Here is a 24,040-nt window from a genome sequence, read left to right as displayed (position 1 = left end):
AGGGAATGGGATTGCTGAGAGAAGTGTATGAAGGGCATAGCCCAGAGGTAGTAATTGGGGGGCAAGGTGGTGATGGGAGAAAAGGATGGGGTGCCATGTGGAATGGAAAAGCAGAATTGTTAGGGGAAGCACACTGACTGAAACCGCCCACCCTGGCCAGGCACCATAGTAACATTTGCAGGAGTTGTTTTATGACAGGAGGTCCTGGTAAGGAACATGAAACTAATAAGCCACCACCAACCAGAAGAGTTTGGGAAAGGTCAAAAGGAGACACCACATGTCCGACCACTTCCCAGAATCCTTCTCACTGGCATCCATCTTGGCTGAACAAGGCATGTACCACCAGGAAGGACTCTGAGTCCGAATGATTGGCTAAAGACAACCTGGAAACTAATCCCATCACTATAAAACTGTGAGCCACGTGGCAGAGTGGTTCTCCTCGGCTTCCTTACCCTACTGCTCTCCGCCAGGGCGCCCTTTCCTAATAAAATCTCTTGCTTTGTCAGCACATGTGTCTCCTCGGACAATTAATTTCTGAGTGTTAGACAAGAGCCCACTTTGGGGCCCTGGAAGGGGTCCACCTTCCTGCAACAGAATGTCTGGTAGTATCTGAACATTTTACTTAGGATGTGCTTGTTCCATTATAAGTAACAGCCCACTATCAGCATTTATATTAGGTTTCATAGTGTTTTTTGATCTAACTCATTCTTTTCCCCTCTTGAGGGAGAAAAAAAAATTCAGTAGTATTCAAGTCAGATTTCCAAGGGAAAGAAAAAGAACAGCAAACTCTCTAAAATGGACATTGAAATTATATAGTTTCATTGGCAGAATACTCAATGAACTGAACCACAAACCAGACTCACTTTTCTGTAGATTAAAACACAATCAGAATGACTTCTGAAACTTACAGTTTGCTTGAGAGTTGTGGGATATCAAAATTTTTGCCAAGAGATTATGAATTTACATTGTTTTCTGGTTAATAATGGAAAGCCTAGTGGAAAAAAAAAAAATCCTTCAGGGGATGACATTCTTAAGTCTAACTCCAGTCAACAGGTCAAGAAACTTCTATCATCTTCCTGTAAATTGATTTGTTTTAATTATAGCTTAAAGGAATTATTGTGGAAACACCTAGAAACACAGGTGTTAGTCAAAAAAGATAGAGATGCCCCATTAAATGTTTTATTTTTAAGAAGATATGTTTCATATAGAACAAGGAGCCCCAGGTGATGGTGATATAATTAGGGCACTTTATAATATTGGGGCATGCAGTCTCCAAAAGACAGAAAGACTCTAGCCACTCATGACTTTTATACATATTTTGCCACTTGCTGGAGTTTGCTTTAGTTTCTGGCTTTTCTGTTGACCTGATTTAACTTAGTATTTAAATTTTATTTATTTATTCATTACTTGCTTCTGCCAATTTCCAAAAAAGGATTTCAGGTGAACTTAACTGGAAGGGCCTTCACAGAACGCGGGCATGGTTCCTATTTGTAATTCACGAATCATCCACACCTTTGTAGAAGACGGCCTTATCAGACCTCTGGATTTTGCATTTTATACACGGTATTCAGGCATCACGACTGAGCCACTGACCACCTGAGATGTTCTCTCTGCGCATCTCCTTGTGGTTCTGATGTTTCATCTGGCCTCTTGGATTGACCTGTCCCACGCGCACACTTGGATTTGTTTGAATGCCCTGGCTCACGCTCACCTGCCTCCAGTGGGCGTGGTGGGGAGGAGGCGGAGTCAGCGGAGGCAGAGGCCCTGGGGGGCTGGGGGCGGCTCGCGGGAAGCCAAGAACTAGGGAGCACGCGGCTGGGCAAGTTTGCTGGCGAAGGTGGTGAGAAGGAGGGGCCTACCTCAAAGGAGCCCGGTCTCCAGGCTGGCCCGCAGCAGGTCGACCAGGCGGTGGGCACAGGCTCAGTTGTGAGGCAGGGCCTCAGCCGGGGAGGGCATAGAGGTGGACCTGGACTCTGAGCGGATGCGGGAGTTCCGCCGCGTAGGCACCGCGGGCCAGGACGTGCTCACTTCCAAGTCCCATTTTTTGCCAAGCTTCCGGCTCAACGCAACTGGCTGCACCTTCTTCCTGGACACGACCAACTGGAAGCCGGGAGCAGCAGTTATATATGTTTGAGCAAACATCAGCGTCCCCTCTGCATCCTTTGTGGAAGATGTCACCCTGGGAGAAGAGTCCCTACCTCCTGATGCTCAGTTTATAAAACCCTGGCAGATGGAGAATTCTCGGGCAGAGGCCTGGCCTCCACGGGTTTGCCTTAAGTATGTCAGGGGAGACCAGACTGGATGTATGAACGTGGTGATGGCGACATCGCTGGAGTCCCTAGAGACTGCCGGATTCAGCGGCCGGTGTGCAGCCGGGGAGCAGGGATGCACCAGGACCGGCGCCGATGAGCGCTGCTGCCGACTCTACCGCGGGGGCGCCAGCCGAGGCCTCCGTGTGGAGGTGGGTGGACTTTTAGGAGTGAGAAGTGTCACCTTTTGAAACAGTGTGCGACCCGCAGCCACATCACAAGGGAGAGCGAAACTTCAATCCGTTTGCCTCGCCCCAGAACAACAAATCAGGTGAAAAGAATTTAAAAGACACCGGGGATTCTGGTTGGAGGCCATCAGCAAAAACACGTGGGCTCCTGCACCTGACCAAACCCAGCAAGATGAGGAGACTCACAGAGCTCTGTAAATCTGTCCCTCGGCAGAAACACAACGGCTCTCAGTAAGGTAGGTAGAAGACGAGAAGGGGGAGGTGGTGGGCCTTGTATTTTGCGATACTCTTTCATGGCAACCTGAGAAGCCTAGAATGTTCCTTAAGACGGTCTAGCTCTCCTGCCAACAGCACAGAAACCTCCCTCCACCCCATCTCCATGTACTATGGGTATTACTCACTCCATCCACGTTTATAGTTCACTACTGTCTCTCTGCTCTGGTTTGGGTGTTGAAAGAACAAAGTTCTTTACCTTTAGCGATAAAAAAGAAAAAAAAAAAAAGTCAAGAATAGCACCAGCCATTTTCCCAGTGTAAATGTGTACTAAGTATTGAGCAACAACACTCCTTTGGAATTCATTCCTACTGGGTTTTTTTTTTTTTTTTGGTGTGGGGTGGGCTATTTTTCCTGAGGAAAAAGGCTCAGTTATTTATCCTAAATGTTGTTGAGCGTCCCCTTTACCTTATTTGTGTGTCTTTCTGTTGATATCCTCACCCACAGTCTGAAATGACTCAAAAGATATTTTATATTTTGCTGTGTGATGAATAAGTCTGAGAATTGTTTGAGTTAATCGTGATTTTAAGTACTCTGATTTTTCTATGACAATCTTATGGATTTGATTTCTTGTTCTATTTCTCCCTATGCTTCCTAATTAAATAGTGCCTTAAGTGCTTTGCTAAGGTGATGGTGGCTGGTTCCTGGTGGTTGATTTTGGTTAGTTGAGTAAAGCCCTGATGCTGAGAGCTTTAAAAAACAAAGTTTTTAAAATTCATAATCTCTCTGACCAAAATTATTTAGCAGAAGAGCAATTTATCTTAATTAATTTGGAATGCTTTCGGAGAAAGAAGAAAAAAAGTTTAGACCTTAGCATTCAAGGAGCACCTGACGTAGGTTAACTATATTGAAGTCTCCTGTGAGTTTAGACAGGTAGAAGCCGCTGAAACTTTTATTTGTGTATTGTAGTGCAGACTGTGGTTCTCAAACTTTGACATAGTTTAGAATCTCTTGCACTGTTTGTTAAAACACGGATTGCTGGGCTCCGCACTTAGTGTTTTTGATTCAGTATCAGAGTTGGGTTTGGGAATTTGTTTTTCTAGCAGGTTCCTAGGGGAAGGTGATATTGCTGACCTGAGAACTGCTGATGGCTGTAGATTATACCAAAGTTTAGGATAATAATTTCACTCTTAAAAATTGTCTCTCTGCTGGAAAAAAAAAAGGTATATTACTCCATGCAGGCTGTTTTCCATGGTAAGTCTGTAATGGGTGGCTGAAGTTGTTTAGCATTTAAATACTAAATACAAAGCAGTTTATTTCTAGGACATTTACTAGGTACAGAGAGAAAAAAGCCTTGTCAAGACAGAATTCTGCCTGTTGTAAGAAATAGAATCATTGATTTACTGACATTTTATGAATAATCAGTACCAGCTAATAGTAGGTAAATTTAAAATATGGTGTAAAAAATATTATAAAATCAAATGTTTATAACTTCACACACCCAGAGGTATTGATTTTAAATTTTAGCATTTAACATTACAGATTGTATATGTGTATATTTTATTTAGGTTTATTTATGTAATATATATAACATTTAAATATTTTATTTCGGATTGATTTTACTGAAAATTGCATAGTAATTAGTTGTAATTACATTTTTTTTTGCCAAAATATTCTTAAATTTTAAGTAGTTACATGGAAGTTATATCAAAATTCCATTTCTAAACAGATTTTGGCTATTAATATTTAGGCTGTAATGAGAATTATATCAAATACTCTTATCACATACTTGTTGTCTATGCCTGTGAAAATATCTACCAAATGCCTCATCTCTGTCTAACCAAAACTGTTTAATCCAGATCCATCACAGCCTGTAGAACTCTCTGTGACTCAAAACTTGTTATTTTCTAGGATGATACTCTGATCACTTGTGAGGTTTTAAGTTATTTTGCTAGTTAAGTCTCTCCTCCTACATAAAGTAAGATCTCTGTCCACACAAATCCATAGCAGCCTCAAGTAAGTGTATCATATTTCTACCTGTCAGTGAGCACTGAGAACATTTCCGCTTACTTGCTCTATGACAACCTGGACACCATGTGTTTTTGGGAAAATATAGTCCCACTTAAATTTCTTCCTTCTAAATCTCCTGTTCAAGGACAGCTAAGGTACCCATTACCATAAGGCCAGGGATTTTTGACAATAGATCATGGCAGGGTCTTGTCAGAAACACCCATTTAGCAAAACTTCTGGCATATGGCATTTATTCAGCCAGATGAATTTATACTCATGAGGAATGAAACTGTCCTGTCCTTATAATTTGATATTTTTGCTTTAACTCATTTAGCTCTTGGTAAGTTTCTTGTGTGTCTCATCTCTACAAAGAAAACATTATTTATAGTGAATCTCTTCCAACTCAAAACTCAACATTACCACTAGCCCCCCTCTTTGATATACACTAAATTAGACAATGATACTGTCTGTTATCTGGCCCACTATCACTACAGCAATGACATTTCTTCTGGTGATCCTTGTCTTTAAGGATTTGAAATTGCTTTGAGAACTAATCTGAGAACATCAAGATTTATCTCCCATCCTGATTTCTATCCAAGGTCTAGGAAAAACTGTCCTGAAATGGTTCTTGGCACATACTATAACAACCAATATTGGTTGAAGGGATAATTTGTTAACACTATTAAAACTTATCAGATGTTTTACATTTTTACAGAAATTAGCTTTCAATTAACAGTGATTCTACTAGATTTTCATGACGTTGTTTACTTGTATATTAATTTACACATCATCTGCTTCCAAAAAGAATTTCAAGTACAATATATAAATAAAACAATAAAATCATAATGGATGATTAAAGAGCATATTATATTCCTCTTGAATTTATTTAAAATCAAAAATAAGTTTAATTTGTCTTCCACATGCAAAATCCATAATGAATGGTGGCTATTTGTGGTTAGAAAAGCAGATTGACTTTAAATAAAAATACCACTTAGTGATGGTAATTACAACACATTTTAAATATGAGTTATGGGCTTCCCTGGTGGCTCAGATGGTAAAGAATCTGCCTGCAATACAGAGATGGGAGTTTGACCCATGGGTTGGGAAGATCCCCTGGAGAAGGGAATGGCAACCCACTCCAGGATTCTTGCCTGGAAAATTCCATGGACAGAGGAGCCTGGCAGGCTGCAGTCCACGGGGTCGCAAAGAATTGGACACGACTAAGCTGCAGAAGGAAATGGTACCCACTCCAGTACCCTTGCCTGGAACATTCCATGGATGGGGGAGCCTGGTAGGCTGTAGTCCATGGGGTCACAAAGAGTCGGACACGACTGAGCGACCTCACTTTCTTTCTTTCTATAGTTCCTTTTGGAGAAGAAAATGGCAACCCACTCGTGTTCTTACCTGGAGAATCCCATGGACAGAGGGGCCTGATGGGCTACAGTCTATGGGGTTGCAAAGAGTCGGATACGACTAAGCAACTAACACAAGCTACTAACACACACACAATGTGTATGTTTAGTAAAAATTATGAAAGATTTAGATATATTGATGTTTCTAGGTTTAAAATAGTAGCAAGTCTAATGTCATCAAATATGTACTGTTCTTGGCATTGGGCATGAAAATATTGCCTAGCCACATAGTTATAGCATTTTCAAAGTGTAATGTTCATTTCAGCCAATCTTAAATGTGAGGATTGAGACAGTTCTTTTTCATAATAATAAATTTGTAGTTCAATTGGCTTGCATACACATTTTCCCCCAGTATATGCAAAAGTGTTCAGATATTGAATTTGAAATAGCTTGACTTTCTATTTGAATTTTGGTGAGTTAATAACAGCAAGAGATTAAAAAGAAGCAAGTACCTTGGCCAAATGCCACTGCTCTGTTGGAGTTTTGTTTTAATGGAAGTTTATTTTTTATTTTTTTTTCCTACAGGGAGGTTGTGTGAGCTTTAAGTTTAACATGACCCCTATAATTTATCAGTTACTTCATAAAGCAACATTTGCATTTAATTTTGAGTCTCAGTTTTGTTTCTCTTATTCCCTTTTTTAATGACATTTATTCTCTAATTTTGCAAGCAGTACGTATTTATTGCAGTCACCTAGAAATACATAAAAACATAAAGTAAAATTAATAATCACCCATTATCCTCACCCCCTAGAGATAACAGTCATTACCATTTTAATGCATTTCCTCCCAGTATCTACATATTTTTTAAATTGACCTACAACATCAACATTCAGAAAACTAAGATCATGGCATCTGGTTCCATCACTTCATGGCAAATAGATGGGGAAACAGTGGAAACAGTGGCTGACTTTATTTTTGGGGGCTCCAAAATCACTGCAGATGGTGATTGCAGCCATGAAATTAAAAGACGTTTACTCCTTGGAAGGCAAGTTATGACCAACCTAGATAACGTATTAAAAAGCAGAGATATTACTTTGCCAACAAAGGTCCGTCTAGTCAAGGCTGTGGTTTTTCCAGTGATCATGTATGGGTGTGAGAGTTAGACTGAAGAAAGCTGAGTGCTGAAGAATTGATGCTTTTGAACTGTGGTATTGGAGAAGCCTCTTGAAAGTCCCTTGGACTGCAAGGAGATCCAACCAGTCCATCCTAAAGGAGATGAGTCCTGGTTGTTCATTGGAAGGACTGATGTTGAATCTGAAACTCCAATACTTTGTCCACCTCATGCGAAGAGCTGACTCATTTGGAAAGATCCTGATGCTGTTTGGGGTTGGGGGCAGGAGGAGAAGGGCACGACAGAGGATGAGATGGCTGGATGGCATCACCGACTCGATGGGCATGAGTTTGAGTGAACTCCGGGAGCTGGTGATGGACAGGGAGGCCTGGCGTGCTGTGATTCATGGGGTCGTAAAGAGTCAGACACCACTAAGCAACTGAACTGCACAGCACTGTTAGTTCTAAGTACACAACAGAGTGATTCAGTATTTCTATACATTATAAAATGACCACCAGAATATGTCTGGTTATCATCTGTCACTATACAAAGATAGAGCAGTTGTATATTTCTAAATGTGCAGAAAATAAATGCCTGCTTTATGGACTGTTGAAATGATTGAATAAAATGTTACATGAAATTATTTTTTTAAATACATAACATGTTAGTTGTCATAAACTTCCCCCAAGTTTTGTTTTATTGTCTTCTAGTATTTCTGAGGATGGGAATGGTACTAAAGCTACTTCTAAAAAATTCAAAATATTCACAAACAAGCAGAGAGAAAATGAAGAAATCTTGAAGAGACAAAACAGCATGGGATTTTTGAGGAACACGTGTAAATTGGTAAAGCTAGAGAGAAGAGATAATGAAAGGAAGTAGTCTGAATACAGTTGGACAGTTAGATACCTTCCATTCATACCCTTTGATGACTAAATGTGTCCCATAGGACACTGTACTTACTGATCTCAGAAACTATCCCAGTTTTCCCCTATACCTGGACTGCCACTGGTCATCTCTGTCTGTGAATCTGGTATTGGGTACACTAAAATCCATCCATTACCTAACTTTTCATTCAGTCTTCACAGACAGAAGTAGCCTTTCCTTCTTCTCCATAGCTTCTATGTTTTAATTATAACTCATTGTATTATTTAACACATCTGGTATGTTTTATTTTTAGAGATTCAGCTGTATGGTCACCTCATAAATGTGAACTTGTCTAGTACAAGTCCTTAACTCCTAATCATCCTAGTATTTTCAAAGCATAGATCATATTGCAAGCAGTAGATACAAGAGATGTTTTTTAAGCTGACATAACATTTGTAATTTTATTATATTACTTTTATTTAGCTAATTTTTAGTATTACTGTATCATCCAGAGGCATGTACAGTTACTATGTTTGTGCATGTGTGCTAAGTTGCCTCAGTCATGGACAACTCTTTGCAACCCTATGGACTGTAGCCCACCAGGCTCCTCTGTCCAGGGGTTTCTCCAGGCAGGAACACCGGAGTGAGTTGCCATGCCCTCCTCCAGGGGATCTTTCTGATCCAGGGATTGAACCAGCATCTCTTTTCACCTCCTATATTGGCAGGCAGGTTCTTTATCACTAGTGCCACCTGGGAGGCCTGTACAGTTACTACTTATTTTAAAATCAGTGGGAGGGGAAGGGCATTTTGCAGGGCATTTCTGCTAATGTTCAGTACATACAGGAATTTCACAAGCTAAGATATATATGTGAAAGTGAAAGTGAAGTCACTCAGTCGTGTCCAACTCTCTGCTACCCCATGGACTGTAGCCGACCAGGCTTCTCCGTCCACGGGATTTTCCAGGCAAGTGTACTGGAGTGGGTTGTCATTTCCTTCTCCAAAGATATATATATATATACATGCACAAACACACACACATATATATATATGTATATATAAACTATGAATATATTAGTTACAGAGCATAAGATCTATCTTGTGGACTCAGGTTACAGCATTGTGGAGGAGCATTAGTAAACTTACTTGCTTGGAGAAAAATATCACCTTCATAATCTAACTTTTATCAGGAATAATAATGACATTTTAGTCTTAATACTTTTGATTTCTCTTCCACTGCCTTTTGTCATAGAAGGGATTCATGTTGACTCCCTTCTTTGGTCAATATAGTCCCAAGAAAAAACTATTATTTTTTTGTTTTAGATCTATATTTGCTTTTAAGAATGTTTTATGAATACTGGAGTATAGTTGATTTACAATGTTGTGTTAGTTTCAGCTGTACAGCAGAGTGGTTGAGCTACACACACACATGTGTCCATTCTTTTTCAGGTGTTTTCCCATATGGGTTACTACAGAGTTTTGAGTGTCCTCTGCTATACAGTAGGTCCTTGTGGCTCTCTATTTTATATATAGTAGTGTAGATTATCTATTTTATATATAATTGTGTGCATATGTTAATGCCAACATCCTAATTTATCCTTCTGTTCTGCTTTTCCCCTTTGAAAGCATAGGTTTTATTTCAAAGTCTATGTTTCATAAATAAGTTTATTTGTATCCTTTTTTTTAGATTTCACATATTAGTGTTATCATATGATAATTGTCTTTCTCTGTCTGACTTAAATTCCGTTCACTTACTATGATAATCTCTAGGTCCATCTGTGTCGCTGCAAATGGCATTATTTCATCCTTTTTATGGCTGAGTGATATTCCATTGTATATATGTACCACATCTTTATCCATTCATCTGTCGATGGACATTTAGGTTGCTTCCAAGTCCTGGCTATTGTAATGAAATTGGGTGCATATCTTTTTAAAGTATGGTATTCTCTGTATATATGCCTAGGATCGATTGCTGGACTATAAGATAACTCTGTTTTCATTTTTTAAGGAACCTCCATACCGTTCTCCATAGTGGCTATACCAATTTAAATTTCTACTAACAGTGTAGGTCGGTTGCCTTGTCTCCACACCCTCTCCAGCATTTATTATTTGTAGATTTTTTTGATGATGGCCATTCTGAACTGGTGTAAAGTGATACCTCACTGTAGTTTTGATATGCATTTCTCTAGTAATTAGTGATAATGGGCCACTTTTCATGTGTCTTTGTTCATTTCTATGTCTTCTTTGAAAAAAAAAGTCTATTTAGAACTTCTGGCCATTTTGTGATTGGGTTAGATTTTTTCTTTTTTTATTGAGCTGTATAAGCAGTTTGTATACTTTGGAGATTAATCTCATCAATCACATCCTTTGCAAATATTTTCTCCTATTCTGTGGGGTGTCTTTTTGTCTTGTTTATGGTTTCCTTTGCTGTGCAAAATCTTTTTAATTTAAATTTAATTAGGTCCTATTTGTTTATTTTTAAAATGTTGTTAATCTAGGAGGTAGAGCCAAAAGATACTGCTACAGTTATGTCAAAGAGTGTTCTGCCTATGTTTTCCTTTAAGAGTTTTGTATATACAGTTTTACATTTGGGTCTTTAGTCCATTTTGAATTCATTTTTGTTTCCAGTGCTAGAGAATGTTATACTTTCATTGCTTTATATGTAGCTATCTAGTTTCCCAGCACCACTTACTGAAGAGACTGTCTTCTCTCCATTGTATATTCTTGCTTCCTTTGTCATAGATTAATTGACCATATATCTGTGAGTTTATTTCTGTGCTTTCTCTTCTGTCCCACTGATCTGTAGTGACTTGGACTCTAAATCCACAAAAAGAAACAAGAGAAACCAATACTCATAATTGGTTATTTTCAGAAATATGGGGATCTTTTAAATAGGTCATCTGACGATGTATTTACCAGTGGAACTAAGGGTTATTATAAGGTATATTTGAACTCTTACAGGGATGATAAGCAAAGTTGCTTGTTTTTTAGCACCTAATAATATTTTGTTAAAAGAGAAAAGATACATGATTTTTAGTGAGCATATTTTCTCTGAGTATACTGAATCAATTCTCTGATTTTTTAATGCTGGGAGAAAAATTAGGTACTTATATTTATATAAAGTATACTGAGTCCAGCTAGATGTGGGTTCAAAGTCCAGTTTAGCCATTGACTGTCTAAAAATGGGCAGAGTAAGGCAGTATTCTCAGTTTTTTCATATGTTTATCTCAAATTATGCATAGAGGACTTTTATGATCATTTTATCTATCTCATAGTAAGTAAAATAGGCAGTTTATGGAAGGCATATAAAGGCATTGTCTGGCACAGAAATGCTTCCTAAAATATCATTATTATTATTATACTGGAAATGTGGAAATTATGAAACATAAATTTTGGAATAATAAATTTAAGTAGAACAAGAAAAAATAATGAATGATTGCATATGACATGTTACCTTATCCTGTAATATCCAAAACAAAGAGTACTAAACAAGATACTTTGTAGGCAATAAAGAATCTGAATAGGGGAGCAGAACTGGAGTAGAATAGAAGAGGAACAGGTAGAATAAGTAAATCATTGCCAATATGTTAGTCCTCAGATGAGAGGGCTAAACTAGTACCAGTCATTGTGATTCATTCTCTTCTGTTTACCCATGAAAACTACAAAAGGAATATGATTAAATTACTGTGAGAGAAAAGGATATGAAAAGTTTTTGGAAGGGGAATATATAAACATACTTTTTTTTAAGTCTAGTGTTTCATAAAAGGAGGGATTCAATATATCTAAGTTATGGGTCCTGAAACAGTCCTTTCAAAAACCCATAACAAGAGAATTACAGCTGATTGTTCATGAATGAAAAGTTTATAGGCCAGTTATATAGGTGTTCATGGTCTGACCTGCTTCAAGTTAATGATATTTTAGGAATAAGAATGCCTGGGTCTAAAAAGTTTTAAAAGGGCACAGTGTTCAGCTGAAGATATTTTGTGATAAAATGAATATATTTGAAGAATTGTAATTCATTGCTTTAAAACAGTTCTTATCTAACAAATCATATGAATGACTCTGAACTAAAATAGAATTCCTGCCAAGAGCATGATTTTATTGAGCTTCTCTATTATAACTTGTGCTATTTTTTTCAAAGTATTTGACTTAGAACATTATAACATTATAGACAGAAACTTTTTAGCTCGGTGAATTCTTTAATTATTAAATGACATATATGTTTTAAAAATGATTTATCACTAAAATTACTTTGGATGGTTTTCATTTTTTAGATGCTCACTATACAGAATGTTTTTTAAACAGGACACTATGGACATTTGAGGCCAGAAATTCTTTGTTGTGGAAGGCCATTTCACTTACAGAAAGATGTCTAGCAACACCCCTAACCTCAAACCACTAAATTACAGCAGTACATACCAGACGTGACAACCAAAATGTCTCCAAATACTGCCAGTTTTCCCTTAAGGGCAAAATTGTTTCTGTCCCTGCTGAAAAGCACACTGTAGTGAGGGGCTCGCAGATTAACATTTTCAAATGTGTGAGAGAAGAAGGGTCAAATATAGATGGGATTTCAGATTTTAGGAAAACAGGTACTGGAGAATTAAAGGAACAATGTAATAGATATTTTCTTAATTTCTGTAAATTAAGCTGCTTATGTGATGAATATTAGGCCAGTTATAGTCTAAAAAATGGAGAATGAGGGAGAAAAGGGTTGAAGTGGCAAGTAATTTCAGAAAGATAACCTGTGAGTTATAAGACATTTATTTGAACAGCTCAGCTCTCATTCTGGGTGATCTACTCACCTTTAAGGACGAACTGCTGAAACCTGAGATGAAATGGTCCCCTGGGAAGAAAAGATGTACTTTGACTCTTACTGTTGGCTGCTGTGGGGCCCTCCTCCTTTCTCCCATCCAGAGAAAAATTGAGCAAAATTAACAATTTTTTATCAACTGTTATGGTAGAGTTTTTAGAAGTAATAAGGAAACCTCAGAGGAAAACATTACCCCCAAAAAACCCTATAAAATAAGTTTCAAAAACATCACATGTAGAGAAATGCAACTTTCAGAACATTTATTATAAAAATAAATATTGAGCACCTGCAATATGCCAGGAACTGAAAAATGTGGAATGCAGCAAAGAACAATGAGAAAAACAATCTGGTTTACATGTATTTTTGATAGAGACCAGAAAATAAGTAGTATGTAGTCAACCTTCTATAACCTCAGGTTCCTCAACCACAGATTCGGCCAGCTAGATTTTGCACTAACTTTCTGATTGGTGGTTTGATGAATCTGTAGATTTGAATCCTAAGGATCTGATAGGACAACCATGGGACTTGAGCATTTGTGGATTTTGGAACTCCTGTCAGGTCCTGGAACCAATACCCCACTGATTTGTAGGGACAACTGTGGTGTATCAAGAGGTGATAATTGCTAGTAGAGAAGTAAAAATAAGGAGTGAAAGGGTAAGGGTGCACAAAGTTTTAATAAAATTACTCACCGAAGAGGTGTTATCCATACCAGCATTCAAAGGGAGTGAAGGAGAGTAGCTGGTAGCAGTCTGAGAAAACAGCAGGGGCAGAAACCCCTGGGTGGGAGTGTGTCTGGCCCATCCAGAGAAGTCCAAGGAAGGCATAATTGCTGGAGTGGACCATTTGTGAGTGAGGGTAGTGGAGTACTAGGTCAGAGAGGTAATCCTCTGCTGCTGCGAAGGTCATTGTAAGACTACTGGGTTTTACTCTGAGTGAAATGGAGAGAAATAGAGGGTTTTGAACAGAGCTTAGGCATGGTCTATGTTATATAGGTTCATCTTGGCTGTTACTCTGTTGATTTCAAAAGGAAAATATAGAGACAGCATAACTGCTTAAGAAATGCAGCAATAATTAAGTGAAGCATTAAGGCTTAAGCCTTAGTTGTACCAGTGGAGGTGACGAGAAATTTGTGAATTCTGGCTATATTTTGAAAGCAGAATCATTTTATTTGCTGATAGGTTAGATCAGGGAGATGAAAGGGTCGACCAGGACATCAGCACAATTTTTGGCTTTAGGTAGAGTTGACATTGTAGCATTAGGGAAGATTGCAGGTGGGACATATTGTAGGTGGGAGAGGTGATGTCCAGCTTTGAATTGTATTAGAGAGGCTTACTAAACTCCCAAATGGAGTCTTCAAGGAGATTGTTCACCGTGAGTATAGATATAAACATACAAGCATTTAAGCCAGGGTCTGGATGGTATAGAAAAGGGAGAGCATGTTAAATGGGGGAGATATTCAAATAGGGAGCCCTAGGATTCTCCACCATTAAAGGGAAGACAGTAGAAGGAGGACAACCAGAGCATATTGTCTCTTAGAAATCAAGTGAAGGCAGTGCTTCAGTGTCAAAGGAATACTGGCGATGTATTCCTGTTTCAAATACTGGTGATTGTTCAAACAAGATGAAGAATGAGAAGTCATCTTTAAATTTGGCATTTAAAAGTCTTTGGCAAGCACACATTAACAGAACCTATGTTTTGATGCCAGTAAAAGCCTCATAAAGGGAGATTTATGAGAGAATAAGGAAGAATTTGAATACAGTGAGCACATGTAAATTATCTTGAGAATTTTCTGTAAAGGCGAACAGAAGAATGGAGTAGTTGCTGGAGAGACATTAAGTAATGGGGGTGCTTTGTCAAGACAGAGTAGAGTGTGATTCAGGACTGATGGAGAAACCTAATGGGCAGAGAAAACATGATCATGTGAGAGAATTCTGGAATTTTGTTCTTAAGTAGGTTGAGTGAATGGGATCTGGTTCGTAAGTGGAGACGCTCACCCGGTGCGATGGCCCTGCAGCCTTAGTCGCTGGAGGAGACAGAGACAGACATGTGCTTAAAAGCAGTTATCAGTTCACAAGTGAGTGTGATGGGAAAGGGTATGGGTGTTCTCCTCTATTTTTATTTTATTGGTTAAAATAATAAAGTGCAGAATAAGAGTTGAATGCCTGAAGAGAGGGAAGGTAAGAAGTAGTCATCCAGAAAAGGAGGAAAGTGACTGACCAGAGAATGGAATGTTGTTAGCAGCTTCAGTAGTCTCATGGATGTAATAATCACAGTTCTGTATTTTTCTCCAGTCACATTGTTTCATGGAAACAGGCTTGGAGTGACAATTGCATTAAAACAAAGCAAATCAAATGGCAGAGTTTTCTTGATGAAGCCATGAAGGGCAAGGGACTTAAGGTAATGTACAAGGGAGGATTATAATAATTGATTTTAAAATAAGGAAAGTGGGCACCCTTGTCTTGTTCCTGATTTCAGGGGAAATGCCTTCAATTTTTCACCATTGAGGGTGATGCTTGCTGTGGGTTTGTCATATATAGCTTTTATTATGTTGAGGTATGTTCCTTCTATTCCTGCTTTTTGGAGAGTTTTAATCATAAATGAGTGTTGAATTTTGTCAAAGGCTTTCTCTGCATCTATTGAGATAATCATATGGTTTTTATCTTTCAATTTGTTAATGTGGTGTATTACATTGATTGATTTGCGGATATTAAAGAATCCTTGCATTCCTGGGATAAAGCCCACTTGGTCGTGGTGTATGATTTTTTTAATATGTTGTTGGATTCTGTTTGCTAGAATTTTGTTAAGGATTTTTGCATCTATGTTCATCAGTGATATTGGCCTGTAGTTTTCTTTTTTTGTGGCATCTTTGTCTGGTTTTGGAATTAGGGTGATGGTGGCCTCATAGAATGAGTTTGGAAGCTTACCTTCATCTGCAATTTTCTGGAAGAGTTTGAGTAAGATAGGTGTTAGCTCCTCTCTAAATTTTTGGTAGAATTCAGCTGTGAAGCCATCTGGTCCTGGGCTTTTGTTTGCTGGAAGATTTTTGGTGACAGTTTTGATTTCCTTGCCTGTGATGGGTCTGTTAAGATCTTCTATTTCTTCCTGGTTCAGTTTTGGAAAGTTATACTTTTCTAAGAATTTGTCCATTTCATCCAAGTTGTCCATTTTATTGGCATAGAGCTGCTGGTAGTAGTCTCTTATGATCCTTTGTATTTCAGTGTTGTCTGTTGTGATCTCTCCATTTTCATTTCTACATAGTGTTGGAAGTTCTGGCCACAGCAATCAGAGCAGAAAAAGAAGTAAAAGGAATCCAGATAGGAAAAGAAGAAGTAAAACTCTCACTGTTTGCAGATGACATGATCCTCTATATAGAAAACCCTAAAGACTCTACCAGAAAATTACTAGAGCTAATCAACGAATATAGTAAAGTTGCAGGATATAAAATTAACACACAGAAATCCCTTGCATTCCTATATACTAACAATGAAAAAACAGAAAGAGAAATTAAGGAAACAATACCATTCACCATTGCAACAAAAAGAATAAAATACTTAGGAGTATATCTACCTAAAGAAACAAAGGACCTATACATAGAAAACTATAAAACACTGATGAAAGAAATCAAAGAGGACACAAACAGATGGAGAAACATACCGTGTTCATGGATTGGAAGAATCAATATTGTCAAAATGGCTATTCTACCCAAAGCAGTCTATAGATTCAATGCAATCCCTATCAAGCTACCAACGGTATTTTTCACAGAACTAGACCAAAGAATTTCACAATTTGTATGGAAATACAAAAAACCTCGAATAGCCAAAATAATCTTGAGAAAGAAGAATGGAACTGGAGGAATCAACCTGCCTGACTTCAGACTCTACTACAAAGCCACAGTCATCAAGACAGTATGGTACTGGCACAAAGACAGAAATATAGATCAATGGAACAGAATAGAAAGCCCAGAGATAAATCCACGAACCTATGGACACCTTATCTTTGAGAAAGGAGGCAAGGATATACAATGGAAAAAAGACAACCTCTTTAACAAGTGGTGCTGGGAAAACTGGTCAACCACTTGTAAAAGAATGAAACTAGAACACTTTCTAACACCATACACAAAAATAAACTCAAAATGGATTAAAGATCTAAATGTAAGACCAGAAACTATAAAACTCCTAGAGGAGAACATCGGCAAAACACTCTCCGACATAAATCACAGCAAGATCCTCTATGACCCACCTCCCAGAATATTGGAAATAAAAGCAAAACTAAACAAATGGGACCTAATGAAACTTAAAAGCTTTTGCACTACAAAGGAAACTATAAGCAAGGTGAAAAGACAGCCGTCAGATTGGGAGAAAATAATAGCAAATGAAGAAACAGACAAAGGATTAATCTCAAAAATATACAAGCAACTCCTGCAGCTCAATTCCAGAAAAATAAATGACCCAATCAAAAAATGGGCCAAAGAACTAAACAGACATTTCTCCAAAGAAGACATACAGATGGCTAACAAACACATGAAAAGATGCTCAACATCACTCATTATTAGAGAAATGCAAATCAAAACCACAATGAGGTACCATTACACGCCAGTCAGGATGGCTGCTATCCAAAAGTCTACAAGCAATAAATGCTGGAGAGGGTGTGGAGAAACCCTCTTACACTGTTGGTGGGAATGCAAACTAGTACAGCCACTGTGGAAAACAGTGTGGAGATTTCTTAAAAAACTGGAAATAGAACTGCCATATGACCCAGCAATCCCACTTCTGGGCATACACACTGAGGAAACCAGATATGAAAGAGACACATGCACCCCAATGTTCATAGCAGCACTGTTTATAATAGCCAGGACATGGAAGGAACCTAGATGCCCATCAGCAGATGAATGGATAAGGAAGCTGTGGTACATATACACCATGGAATATTACTCAGCCATTAAAAAGAATTCATTTGAACCAGTCCTAATGAGATGGATGAAGCTGGAGCCCATTATACAGAGTGAAGTAAGCCAGAAAGATAAAGAACATTACAGCATACTAACACATATATATGGAATTTAGAAAGGTGATAACGATAACCCTATATGCAAAACAGAAAAAGAGACACAGAAATACAGAACAGACTTTTGAACTTTGTGGGAGAATGTGAGGGTGGGATATTTCAAAAGAACAGCATGTATACTATCTATGGTGAAACAGATCACCAGCCCAGGTGGGATGCATGAGACAAGTGCTCCGGCCTGGTGCACTGGGAAGACCCAGAGGAATCGGGTGGAGAGGGAGGTGGGAGGGGGGATCGGGATGGGGAATACATGTAAATCTATGGCTGATTCATATCAATGTATGACAAAACCCACTGGAAAAAAAAAAAAAGAAAAAAAATAAAAGAAAAAAAATAAAATAAAATAAATCCCAGATAGACGGTGAAAAAAAAAAAAAATAAAATAAGGAAAGAAAAAATTGAGAATGTTACTGTTGTCTAGTAAGTTCAACTTTGGGGTCATGTCATCTTCATTTTCTATTAACTACTTATATGTAATTGACTGTGTATCAAATTTTCTTTGTATTTGTATTTGTATTGAACACTGGCCATTGTAGAGACTCTGGATTCTGTTTTCTTTTGAGCATCCTGATTCTTATTCAGATGGCTAGCTAATCACTTTGAATTTGTGTAACCATAGATTTATACTTTTTAATATGAATCTGTGTAAAGTTCCAGGTATTCCCCAAGCTGCTCAGAACTCATTCTCCAAGTCTTAACTCTCATAATACCTTATTAATCCCTATTTTAAGCTTTGTTAAAATCTAGTAGAGTGTGTTCTAGGAAATCCTTACTTCTATAGTAAGGATTTTCTATTAATTGGTTTTCAGAGGAGTTAAAGGGGTTATAATGAGGATTCTGCAATCTGGCTGGACCAGAATTCATGTCCCCAGTACTGCTCTTCACTTTAGTATCTCTGTTGTTAACCCACAGCAGCTACTCTCAGGAAAGCCTTAAACAATTTCACCCTGTCCATTTAGAGCCCAGCCCTGAGCCACAACTGTGACCCCATTACAAGTATTATTAGAATCTGATTCTTGTTACTTGAGTAGCAGTAGAATATAGTTCTTGTCATATTTCATTGTGGTTTTTATAAAAAATTCCTTGATCACCCTGTTTTTATTTGGATTTTTTTCTTCTTTCTTGCTAAATTTTGAGCCATAAATATTTTATATTTTGTGATAATTGTCCAAGTAGCATTTTTTTCATTGTCTACTTATATTCAAATATGAGTCAGAATACATGTTAAAATTAATGTTCATGGATAAAGAGAACTACTTTTTATAAAATAATCTATTCAATAACCATCTGCTTTTATTTAGCTTAATTTTCTTTTAAGTAAATATACTTTTTTTATTAAAATATTAGTCTATATTTAGAGTTCAACCCTTGTGTGTTCTAGTTACTTTCAAAAACATTTGTTAAGTCAGGAGAACAAAAATAAAAGGGTAAAATGCATTCATAGGTCTTAAAATTTATATTTAAATACTATAAAAATGCCAACTAAAACTAACTCACTATCTTACTTTAACCCTTGAAAAAATATGGTGGGCTATGATGAATGTATTTTTTTTTAAACATGAGCTCAATCGAAAACTTACCTGCCTGTATATTAGTTTCTCTATGTCAAATAAAAAATAAGATAGTGTTGTCCTAAAACATATCTTAATAAATCTGAATATTATGTTTTTTTCCCTTACCAGATAATTGTACAATAGTCTTCTTGTTACACTGAAAGATGCAAGCTTAAAATGTAGTTTTATTGTAAGCATGCATATTGATAGCATCAATAATAAGCAAATATTTCTGTGACATAGTGACTTGTGATTCATTTCTGATCCAATCAATCATAAACATTTGAAATATCTCTAGACTTAGAAAAATAAAGAAAACATAATTTCTGCTGATTTTCTTTATCTCTGTAACTTGTATTCATCCATCAAATTTTTGGGTATCACAAAGCAACTTCTGGCTAAGTTTGTGATTCCCACCTCATTGCATTATGAGCATGTCTTCAGGCTTCCTTTTCTGTTCTATACTGTTAGAATTAGGTTTTCATAATCCTCACTTTTATTACTAATGAAAGATTTATCTAGCAAGCCGGGAACAAGATATTATTTGTCTGTCTCCCTTTATTTCACTTCTCCCATTTTCATCCCCTTCTTTCCTTGTTTTCTGGTCTCCCACAAGGAAGTTGATTTTTCCCTTTGTAGGAAGATAAAGCTTTCCTGGATTTATTGCCTGGTATATGTGCATGCTCAGTTGTGTCCAACTCTGCAACCCCATGGACTGTAGCCCACAAGGCTCCTTTTTCCATGGGGTTTGTCAGGCAGGAATACTGAAGTGGGTTCCGTTTCATCCTCCAGGAGATCTTCCTGACACAGGGATCAAACCCACGTCTCCTGCCTCGGCAAGCAGATTCTTTACCACTGTAGCACCTGGGAAGCCCTCCTGGATACTTTAGTGTTCCTTAAAAAGTCCAAGCTTGCTAAGGCTCTTGATATCCCAGGAGAATTACATCACTAATCATTGGTCTGGCTAATTACTATGAAGGAATAATAGAATTATCTTAACCTGTAATATAGTGAAAGTGAAAGTCACTCAGTCATGTCCGACTCTTTGTGACCCCATGGACTGTAGCCTGCCAGGCTCCTCTGTCGATGGAATTCTCCAGGCCAGAATACTAGAGTGAGTAGCCATTTCCTCCTACAGGGAACCTTCCCAACCCAGGGATTGGACTCAGGTCTCCCACATTGCAGGCAGATTCTTTACCATCTGAACCACCAGAGAAGCCCAACCTGTAATAAGTGCTCTAAAAGGAAAATGAAAGACAGAATAGTAGAAGTTATCTACTTCCAAGAAGTTAAATGCTTACAGTCTGGGAATAAGCTCCTTCTTTAAGCCTCCAAGTTTCCAGGAAAACTGGAGGGGCCTAACCTTGTATGTATTTACATTTCAAGGTCCTTGAAGACCTCAGTATGTCTTAAAAGATTCGATATATGGGGCTATGATTAACTTGGCTCTGGATTCTGTAGATTACTGGAGGAGGAAATGGCAATCCACTCCAGTGTCCTCGCCTGGAAAATCCCATGGATGGAAACCTGGTGGGCTACAGTCCATGGGGTGGCCAAGAGTCAGACATGACTGAGCAACTAAACTTCACACTATCACCAGGATTTTAGGGTAGCGAAGTGCATTCCACAATCAACTGTAACCAGAACAGTCTCTGCTGCTGTCATCTTAGCTATAGAACCACTCCATTCTTTTTTCTTTTTTTTCTTCTGTCAATGCTGAGAATATTTTAGATTTTTGTAGAGAAGAGAATCAGGGACTATGGCTCTACTGTTCATTAAACAAGCAGATAGGGCTCCCAAGTCGTCTTGTTCCAGTAGTTTTGCTTTAGCTCAGCTGTAAAGATACTGGAAACCTAAAGGGCTGCAAATAAAAATGCCTGTCAACCTCAAATCAATCAGTAACAGATCATTCTATGCAATTTGATTGTTCTTCCCCATCACAGTAAGTGGAAATAGAAATGGTAAAGTCACCCACTGGCAGAACTTTGAGCTGTGTAAGGAAACTGCTACCAACTGTGGCAGAATCAAACTTTGTATGGGATTAATAATGTGTGTCAAAATAAAAGTTATGATAGCCATCCCATAACAGAGGGGGCAGGCAAGTGATAAGTTTGATACTGTCAAGTGTGAAATAATACCTAATTGAAAGTATAAAGAGGTATTGTCTTAAATGTAATTAGATTCTGATAAATAAACAATGCACATTGTTAGCTCAAGATTAGTCATTAAAATTTTTTCAAATCATCGGAAGATAAGAGAAGAAATAAAAGTGATGCTCTAAAAGCTAATAATTTGCTCTTTACGTAGTAGATTAGTCAGGGTACTTTTTGTTTAAAGACTCAGTAATCTAACTGGTACAAGCTGCAGCCAAAAGGTAAATTTGTTGTTAGCATACTGAGGAATCTCAAATTATCCACAAAAAGTTTGAATTATAAAACAGCAGAAAGGTCCATGATGCAACCAGGGGTTGATTTGGTATACCACTCAGCCTGTTTTTCTTTCTTTTGTCCCTGTTCTCCACGACTGTCAGCTTTATTTTTTCTCAGTGTTCTGTGGCTTCATGATGGAAAAAGTGGCTGAAGAGAATTTCCGCTTCTCCTATCCCAAAGCAGCCCCTCATAAATGAGTGACCCTTTCTCCAGTGGCAGTGTGACCACGGATGAGGAAGGACTTTGATTCACCCCTTTTATGTCATGTTCACCAATGGACACATTGGTAGTGGCCAATAAAAGGGTGCCATGTGAGCTAACGCAATCATTATCATACTTTGACTTTGTATTTCTACATTTACTTGTCTGAATATAGGAGCAGCAGCTGAGGCTGATGACTAAACTGTTGAAGTTAGCAATAGGAGCTGTTCATGGAAACAGGTGGCAGAATTACCTGAAGAAAAATTGAGGGTGAATGAATTGTCAGACGAAAAATAGTTCACCAGTGCATACAGGGAGATGGGAAGAACAAACACCAGGGCCCCCGTGCAAGACAGACTGTTTCTTACTAAATGGTAGATTTCAGTTGAGTCAAATAGCCATTCTGTCTCACTTTAATAATCTTTAAAAGGAGATAGTAGGACTTTTCCCTTGTAAACCTAATTTGTTATCATGATGAAATGAGAGAATGTGAGTGTAAGTGAAAATCACTCAAATACCATAAATTTGAGCTATTTTGATGTCATATTTTTATTATTTATGATAATATTACTGCTGATATACTGTGTAATTCTTTATTGATACATTATCTCCTAAATACTAAAGTATAAGGTACTAAGATTCTGTTTCCCCTTTAATTAAGAATTTATTGGTGTCCTCTTCAGTAGAAAAGATAATAAAATTAATCAAGAAATATTCAATTAAACTGTCAGAGAGATTTTGACTTGCAATTAAAAATATTTAGGCAATTGCTGTCATCAAAAGCAGAAAAAAAAGGAAGAGAAGGAGAAGAAATTTATTCACATATATAGTTATCAAGCTAAGATTGAATTCTGTAATTGAATGGAAGGTACTGTAGGCCAGAACACTATGGTAAACTTGGAGTTGAGCATAAAAGATGGCATATAAATAATTATCTTCAGACTCACAACTGTTTTTTTTTTTAACGGAAAAAATGAACTGATTGAATTAGCCTCAGTTGTAGGACATATTAAAATACAGTCTTTCATACATTCAGGATACAGTCATAAAAGTCAGTAAGTTGATAATGAAAACATGGTGTGACTTTGAAAGACAACATTTGTAAAGTGAGGCACAGTGTGCTCAAGGGTAAGCCATGGTCCAAACAAAGACGACAAGAGAAATTGAATTAGAGACGCTTACTACAAGTCCTGAAGGAAGTACATGCCACACCTCAAGGGGTGACCTCAAGAGGTTACACGGTGAGTCAGGGTAGGCAGGGGAGCGGGCAGAGAGAGAGAGGCCTGGGGCACATGCCTTTATTAGGTCCACAAGTGAAGCGCCTTTGGGTTCCTGGGCTAAGACTGGATTGGTCACTTCAAACCAAAAGGAATGTGGTCTTGGTAGTCTCCTGCAGGGGTCTTATCTAAGTGGTGTATAATGAGAAGGCCTGGGAGGTGGGGAAGACTGTTTATTACAAGGGCTATTGGGAAAGTCATTTAAGAAATGTACATTTACTTGTGATTCTGTGGACTGTTACCCAGGGTTTCGGTTTGCGTGATGGAGTTCTCGTCAGTTTAAGGTCCCTACAGGCCACTTGGTCAGACAAAATGGATACCTTAGCAGCAATGCCATAGAATAGTTTTAGCCGAGCATTAGACAGAACAAAAGCCAGTTTCAAACTTGGTGATATTAGCAGTTCTCGCTAATGGATTAAGAAAGATTTCATAAAACAAAAATATTTTATATGTAACTGATAGTAGAGTGAAACATGCTTTCTGATGAAGGAAAATTAAAAACTTGCTATATAACTTGCCTAAAGGCAGGGGTATACTAATGCTGTTGGAGATTTCTTTAGTGAGGTAGGATAACAGTGGTAAGGAAGAACAGCTGTTGGGAAACCTTGTGATCCAGAAGTACAACTGGCATGTTTTCTCACGAGATACCATTTAGCCTG

General features: G+C 37.9%; 1 pseudogene; it reads left to right on the top strand.

The window, feature by feature from the left end:
• The first annotated feature begins 1,477 nt into the window (after positions 1–1,477).
• On the top strand, positions 1,478–22,372 carry LOC122673855 (annotated as a pseudogene).
• The last annotated feature ends 1,668 nt before the right edge of the window (positions 22,373–24,040 follow it).

The sequence above is a fragment of the Cervus elaphus genome, chromosome 18, assembly GCF_910594005.1.
Source record: "Cervus elaphus chromosome 18, mCerEla1.1, whole genome shotgun sequence".
NCBI classification, from domain to species: Eukaryota; Metazoa; Chordata; class Mammalia; order Artiodactyla; family Cervidae; genus Cervus; species Cervus elaphus.
Note: the sequence above shows the minus strand (reverse complement) of the source record. Positions and strands in the feature narration are given on the sequence as shown.